Source organism: Pyrus communis, chromosome 12 (genome assembly GCF_041283825.1).
Source record: "Pyrus communis isolate YQ-2024b chromosome 12, ASM4128382v1, whole genome shotgun sequence".
Classification (NCBI taxonomy): Eukaryota; Viridiplantae; Streptophyta; class Magnoliopsida; order Rosales; family Rosaceae; genus Pyrus; species Pyrus communis.
Window position 1 is genome coordinate 25,430,007 of NC_142576.1, and position 8,407 is coordinate 25,438,413.

The 8,407-nt window shown below is 38.1% G+C and overlaps 1 pseudogene; it reads left to right on the forward strand.

Moving 5' to 3' along the window:
* Nucleotides 1–222: 222 nt before the first annotated feature.
* LOC137744830 (protein VAPYRIN pseudogene) lies at nucleotides 223–1,848 on the forward strand (annotated as a pseudogene).
* Nucleotides 1,849–8,407: the final 6,559 nt, after the last annotated feature.

The following is an 8,407-nucleotide window of genomic DNA, read 5'->3' on the forward strand; positions in this document are numbered from 1 at the left end:
TAATAGAACAAGTCAGCATTGTTTTTTACACCCCCCACTTGGCATTCTCTCATCAAGCCGGCTTTCGCATTCCCTTCTCTTAAACTACACCCACCAAACCCAATACTTTCACATTCGAATATCACTTCCTCCTTCAGTATTTCATGTGTCTTAATTTTTTCTATACATCTTAAGAACCCTTAAAACCCATTGATTTGAAGGGAAAGTGAAAATCAAAGAAAGATGGACAGGCTCATAAGTTTGGAGCCATCAAACTTTGTTGCAATACGGATCGAACCGGGACAGAAATGCTACGGCCAGCTCACTTTACGGAACGTTATGTACACCATGCCGGTTGCCTTCCGGCTCGAAGCGTTGATCAAGAATCGTTACACGGTGAGGCCTCAGTCCGGGATCATATCTCCTCTCGAGAAGTTGACCGTAGAGATTGTTTACCATCTTCCGCCAGGGTCCAGCCTCCCGGACTCCTTTCCTTACTGCCATGATTCCTTCCTTTTGCATAGCGTGGTTGTGCCTGGAGCGGCGATAAAAGTGTCTTCTTCGACATTCGATGCGGTTCCAAACGATTGGTTCACCACAAAGAAGAAACAAGTGTTCATAGATAGTGGTGTCAAGATTATGTTTGTTGGTTCACCTATTTTGGCACAACTTGTGTCCGATGGTTTGATGGATGATATTCGAGAAGTGCTTGAGAAGAGTGAACCTTCATGGAGAGCCGCCGATTCTGTGGATTCTGAGGGCCAATCTTTGATTCACTTGGCGGTTGCTCAAGGCCGGCCTGACCTTGTCCAGCTACTTCTTGAATTTGAGCCTGATGTGGAGGCTCAAAGCCGGTCAGGATCTACTCCGCTTGAGGTTGCAGCCTCAAGAGGAGAAGCCTTGATAGTTGAGCTTCTATTGGCTCGACGTGCCAGCACTGAACGATCTGAGTCCTCCACTTGGGGACCTATTCACCTCGCAGCCGGAGGAGGCCACGTAGAGGTTCTGAGGCTTCTTATAATCAAAGGGGCAAATGTTGATGCGCTGACAAAGGATGGTAGCACGGCTTTGCACCTTGCCGTTGAGGAGCGAAGAAGGGACTGTGCGAGGCTCTTACTGGCAAGCGGGGCTAAAGCTGAAGTTAGGGATTGTAGAGATGGTGACACGCCTTTGCATACCGCGGCAAGCCTAGGGGACGAGTACATGGTGAAGCTGTTGCTGCAAAAGGGTGCGAATAAAGATGTAAAAAACTTTGCCGGTCTAACAGCCTATGATGTTGCAGCGGAGAATGGACACACGAGACTATTTGATGCCCTTCGACTTGGTGATAGCTTGTGTATAGCGGCGAGGAAGGGAGATGTAAGAACAGTTGTAAAGCTGCTTGAGACAGGTGCAGCAATCAATGGAAGAGACCTACATGGGTGGACTGCTCTCCATAGAGCCTGTTTCAAAGGGAAGATAGAAGTCATTCGAACACTGCTTGAAAAGGGTGTGGATATGGATGCTAAAGATGAGGATGGATACACTGCGTTGCACTGTGCAGCGGAGTCGGGACATGCGAATGTGATTGAGATGTTGATAAAGAAAGGAGCTGATGCTGAAGCTCAAACTAACAAAGGTGTGACTGCAGTGCAGATTGCTGAGTCTTTGCACTATGTTGGCATTACTAGGATACTTATTCATAGAGGTGCAACAAAAGACAATAGTAATATGGCACACATCTTGACCCAGGCCTCAGTTTCATTTGGGAAAAAATCCATGGGACTAGAGGAGGAGATCATCAAAGGAGGAATGAAGAAGAAGAAATCGAGTCGAGCTAGAACTCTTCATGGGAGCTTCAATCGTTCGATGCCATTGGCTGTTGTTTAGCTAGTAAAGCTGGAACTAATATTGGTGCATTGGTATTTTGAATTAGGGTTTTCACATTTTAGAGCTCACAATGCTGATGCTTTTGACTGAAAGTATGTGCGGAAGAAGTTGTTGACTCATTCGTACGTAGTATGTTCATTCTAAATTAAAACACCTAAATACGTATATTTTGTTATTAAAACAAATTTGATGTGTATCAAAATTGATTGTAATTCCTTATATATGCTAGTAAGTGGATGTATTGTATTGTACATTTGTCACTTGATCTACAACATATGACATTGTAAGCAATGAGTTATTCGTGAACGAAATTTTGTAGTATATATATTGCTTGTTTGAATCCCTAATACATATTATAATTGTTCGGTTACAAATCTTATAAGCAGGCAGTAAAATATCATCATTTACCAAATTACAGGTGAAAGGATACTGAATCTCTTCTGGGAGATAAGAGAGATTGTAGAGAAGTTTTCAATAACATCTCCTTGTCAATGGATTATGATAACTATGCATGCAATCACCTGCAAAGAAGATAAACAAACACAAAACCTAAGAGCCTATTTGATACTCTGCTTGAATCCAACTTTTTAAACTCAAAAACAATTTTCAAGTTTTAGGCCTTAAACTTGTTTGGTAGGACTATTTTAAAAAACTGAACTCAAGACTAACTAAAAAATATAGCATATTCTCTAAAAACACAAAAAGTGAGTTTTTAGAGTTTTTAAACTTAAATTCACTCATTTTTTTTCTCTCCCTCATTCCCTCTCACTCCAAATCTATCTATCTATCTTTTCTTCTTTCTCTCTCCCCCTTCTCCTTTTTTATTTATTTTTTTCGTCTCTCCTTTAATTCACTATCTTCATTCTCTCGGTTCTTTTTCTCGCTCCTCTTCCTCTCTTTATCTCCTCCGATCCTCTCACTTCTTTCCCTTTCCTCCAATCATCTCTTACTTTCTTTCCTCCTCTCCTCTTTCTCTCTCGAACCCCTCTTTTTGGATCTCTTTGTCCGGTTTAAGTTGTAAGATTTAAAATTTTCAAATCGCATACCAAACAAGTTTTTGAGTCTTAAAAGAAAATTGTTTTCAATAAAAATTCTTAAGAAATGTTTTGAGAAATTATAAAAAATTTTCAAATAGGATACCAAACAGGCCCTTAATAATCCACACAAGAGCTGATAGTGGCTTGGCTAATTGTGCCTACAACCACTCTCACACCCTTCGGATCAAACCTTGTTACTCCCCCCTTATAACTTCTGTTAAGAGTTATCGAAAAACTAGTAGCCCAATACTTGTGATCGGTCACCCGCTGTGATCCACTTGTTAATCAACCTCCCCAACCTTTTTTCTAAGAAATCTTGGCTGTACGAGAGAATTTTTTCGATATAGAAAAAAAAATTACACCTAATCAGATGAGACATAAACACCTGGGGTGCGTTTGTTGCACTGGACTATTTCGGATTTGACTAGCTTCAGGGACTAAGTCAGACTGGCTTAGGCTATACTAATTTGGATTGACTTAGCGAAGTGTTTGGTGCAGTGTCGGACTAAGAAGTAGAATAATAAATTTTTTTTTTCTTTTACTTTTTCTAGAATTCTCGAATGCTTTCCCTTTTTCTTGCTCTTTTGTTCCTTTTTTTCTTTTGGAAAAGTTGCATCGCAACTGGTGCAAAGCTTCAAGGAATTGGGGTATTCGAACTTTTTCTTGCTCTTTTGTTCTTTTTTGTTTCTTGAAAAGGCTTTGTAGATGGTGCAAAGATTCAAAGGATTGGAGTTATGCAATTTGAATAAGAGGTTTTGCATCAGAGCTTCCAAACAACGACCTTCCTTCCTTATGGATCTTGTTGGGCGATCTTCAAGTGGTCTCTTTGATTTGGGTTTCTCCGAACGGCGAGAAACTGAGATGCTCGCAGCGAGAAGGGCGAAGTGAGGAAGAAGTAGTTTTGGTTTGGGTTTCTCCGAACAGCGAGAAGCCGAGATGTGCACAACAGCTAAGCAGAGGGATGAAGTGAGGAACACGAAGTAGATGGGAACGGCGAAGCTGCATAAAGTTCTTAGCAGTCCGCCTAACTTTGGGGGGCCTCGCTAGGACCGGTGAGTGAAGCTTTTAACGTAGGCAAGTCCCCCTTAGTCTCATTAAACCTAGGCCACGCTGCTACCAAACAAGGGACTGGACTAACCCTTAGTCTAGTCCATTCCAATGAACTTTAGTGAGGCAAAACAAACGCCCCCCCTAGTGTATTATCACCTTCCCAACTGCAAATCCTTTGCGTTTTTGCCTCCTTTCCGTTCCTCCTTGGCTTGGAAGCCACCTTACACTTGTGATCCAACTCAACATGCATGGGTTTATTATAGTTCATCGGACCAAAACAATAATCTTTTCAAAATTGATTTCATTGTCTAACAAGGCCACCCTTAGGCCTTTAAGTGTGGTGGGCATTGAGCATGGAAGAGAACTCCATGTGGCCCAAAGCATGAACATTGTGGCATCCAAATTATCATTTTCTATTGGTTGTTGGGGGGGGGGGGCCCAAAAAAAAAAAAAAAAAAAAAAACGAATGTTAGCATTTTGTCATGTTGAGATGTAGCTGATGCATTCGCTATGACCATCTCTATCATCCTTCAAATGATATGAGCAACCTCAAGTTCAAAAAGGAGCACTAACTTTTCATAAAACAATTAATGAGGGGATTTCCAAGTAAGATGAGCCAGTAAACGCTCTAGTTTGAAGAGTCCATTTCATTAATAGTATTAGGTTTTCGCCAATGAATAATATTTACGAAGATATTTAACGAACTAATACACTCACAACAAAGTTGTATACCACTATTAATTAGCCACACACACATATCAAACTCAATCATGAGTATATATTATTATCGCATTCACATGAGTTGAATTTGAGCATGCCTCCAGCCAATAGAAACACCTATCACCAACTCAAAGCTAGTTCTTTCTTTATTTCATTTATAATATGAGTTGTAATTACATTATTATGTATTCATTGCATCTTAAATTCAAACTGTCTCTCTCTTTTTTTATAACTTAAATAGTAATATCGCCATTAAAAATATAAAAACACAAAACAGACAATGAAAATTTAGAAAAGTGTTAAGAGTTTGGAGGATGCATTTTCCCTTGGGTTAGTGGACAATTTAGTAAAACCAAAAGGGAGCAACCAGCGGTTGGTGTTGAAAAGGCAACTTTTCCATTTTGTAGTCTCATTGATCACCAACCGTGAATTATTCTCTAAGGTGAGTTGGTGACTTTAGGTATTTTATGTCGAAAATCAATCTGATACAAAATAGGGTTACTATCAGTAATGGTTTTTGGTCAATTTCGCAGTTGCATCTAGAATAATTGCTATGAAAAATCTATGCGCAACTTTAAAATAGATAAAGACATCTTTTACACGTATCATTATTTTAGTATTTAAAACAATAAGCACAAGAAAAGATTAATGGATATTTTGCTGATTGTTCAACAAATTATACGTCTGTAATGATGTATTTTTCGTAATTATATAAGGAATTATGCTAGATTAGTCCTTCAGTGCATGTCACAGGAGCCAACCCTCGATTCAAAGGAAGAAAGGACAAACACAAACACCCACCCCCATATCCTAGCCTTTTTCTTGCAGAAACAAGAAGCAGCAACTGCAAACCAACTCAAGGTCTAGGACATATTTTTACCATCTCGCAACCTATATGGTATGATTGTATCGTCACGTAACATTTGAGGCAAAAAAAACGATGGCATATAGATAAAAATTTGCACATATTTTTATTTTGTTGACCCGTAAAGCCTTTAAAGTTTTAAGTTTTTCTCCTATGAAAAAGCACTGTACATTTAAACTTTGTTTTGGGAGGGCTGCAAAGGAAGGACAACCTTCCCAAACTTTGACATAACAACAGACCACAAGCAATATATTATTTTTATACCAACGGCAGAAACAAAAGAATTCAACAATTTCTAAGAGCTGAAAACCTATCATCCGAACAACAGAGGAAACTGTCAAATATCTCGTCCTTGATATTTGCATTGGATTTGACTCAAAGTGAATCAGAATCCTAGGTTCATATGAATGGTCAAGCTCAATTTGAGTTAACTAGGACAAAGCTAAAAGCCAAGGTCACAGCCCAAGGACGACGAGAAAGAATTTGTAACTTTAGGTTCATTTGGGAACGGCAGAGAAGAAATAGCATCCATACAAAATTGGCTTCCTCTAAAAACAAGATAAAATTTGACTCTCAAAAGCGATGAATACCCTTGATTATGGTCTGGAATCGCTACTTCGAGGCACCCTCATAATAGCTCAATATCGATTTCAAGAGTTATATTTTATCGTAATCAAAGGTGATTCATACCATAATCAAAGGCGATTCCAAGCTCCTCATTGACTCTCTCCAGTAGAACATTAGATGCACACAATGAGGAGCTTGGAATCGCCTTTGATTGGGGAGATTCTCTCTTGCAACATAAGCATATAATTTTTAGTAGCATCACCCATCCAATAAATTTTTGTCACATGTTCAAAAGATGAACTCCTCAGCCATAATAGAAGTTTGACATGTGGTGAATCAATGGCAAGAAAATACCTCTCCTTTAACTGAGGTTTTGGGTTTGGAAAACTTCCCAGTATGTAATATATATATATACACACACACACACACACATATACAAATTCTTTAAAAGAAGGAATTCCTATTTTTTATATATAGGGATTAGTTGTGGGAGCCCACACCACATTGAACTTTAACGATATGAACCGTCTATTTTCAAGTTGCATCTTATAGATCATCTTTACAAAATATTAGCCAAATCGGAAATATTTGAGGAATCTAATTGAGTTCAAAGAAATTGACGAACATTATGATTTCAAATTGAATTGAATTTTTGCATAGATGGTCTATGAATCAAGACTAAACAAAATAGACGGTTCGCATCGATGAAGTTCGATGTGGAATTGGTCCCACAACTAATCCTTATTTTTTGAAGAAATATAAATGAAGATCCCTTCCTTTATAGAACTGCACACATATACATATGTACAAAAATTCTTGAATGCTTTGAAGTACTGGATGCTTCGAGTGTTTGAAATAAAAATCTAACCGTTAAAACACTTAAAATACCTAATACTCCCAATCACTCAAAAAAAGCTTAAGTGTGAATGTTACCGTTGATTTGGACTGAGTATAAATAAGTTGATGATTTAAGTAGGAGAATCCAAATGAAAATGTCTATAAATGGAAAACGACTACTGCTGCAAGCAATTTGAGCCCAAGCATCGGCAGCGAGGGACGAAGACAGGGCCATGCGGTACACTGCCCTACTGCAGTAATAGATCTCCATGTGACATGATAAAACGTGACCTTCACTTGCCCCCGACGAAAGTAAAAGGAGCGTGGGCATTGATTTTAGTTCACTCAAAACCACGAGACAGCAAAAAATTCCAAATCATGCAAGTTGTAAATCTTATTGGATGTGCGTGTTTCGATAGAGATAGGGCAAAGGCAGAAGAACTCCAAGTACTACCGACACCTAGCGTGCGTGCATGTACGCTATTCTTATTCCGTCCCTCCCAGCTGAATCTGGCCGCATTTGCCGAAGTCATACAAGGAAAGGGATCAGTCTCGGATCCCTTCTAACAAATCCATCAAATTAATTAATCCAGACTCTTAAAATTTGATTTAACTGCTACAAACATGAAGCTCTTTTAAAAGTTATAATAATTTTAATCATTTGATCAAATTTCAAAGACCCGGATTAGATGATTGAATGAATTTAATGGAAGAGATCCGGAGATGATCCCTTTCCACCATACAATTCAAAGCTAAACTAATTTCTGAGTAATGTTATTCATATCATGTTTTTATATCACCTTAGATGACATCTGATGTGGACAACCACATCATTTGAAAAATTTGCAAAACCCAAGGAAATGAAGAATAAAGACTCCTTGTATACCACAATCATCGTTTAATTAACTAGTTTTTCTTAATTATTAATTTATTAAATAATGAACTAAATTTAAAAATCTGATTAATTGAAATGATGTGGACAATCACATCAAATGACATCTAAGATGGTATGAAAATATGGTATAAAAATATAATATGAATAACTTTACTCTTAATTTCTCCCTCACCCTCACCGACATTTTATATAGCAATGTGATCTCAGATCCCCAAGTCAAACTTTAATTAATTGTTTTTTTTTAAAGAAATCAAACTTTAGTTGTAGATGATGATTACATTTAATCACTTTTCGTTTCTGGCACACTGTATTCGTTTATTTGCCTTTCACCTCAATTATGATCTGTATCAACCAAAAGCCTCTCATAATATGTTTTACTAGAAATACTTTTATTAGAGACATGTATTTATAAAGTTAAAAGTGTTTCATACAGAAGGTACTGCCTCGTAGCTCTCTTTCATCATAGGAAAATTACCACTGCATCCTCTTCAAACTGCACGTAAAGTTTAACGCCAAATTAGTATAGGCCTTAGGGCCTGTTTGTTTGACATCCTTAGCTCTCAATGGATTGGACTAAACTAATAGCTA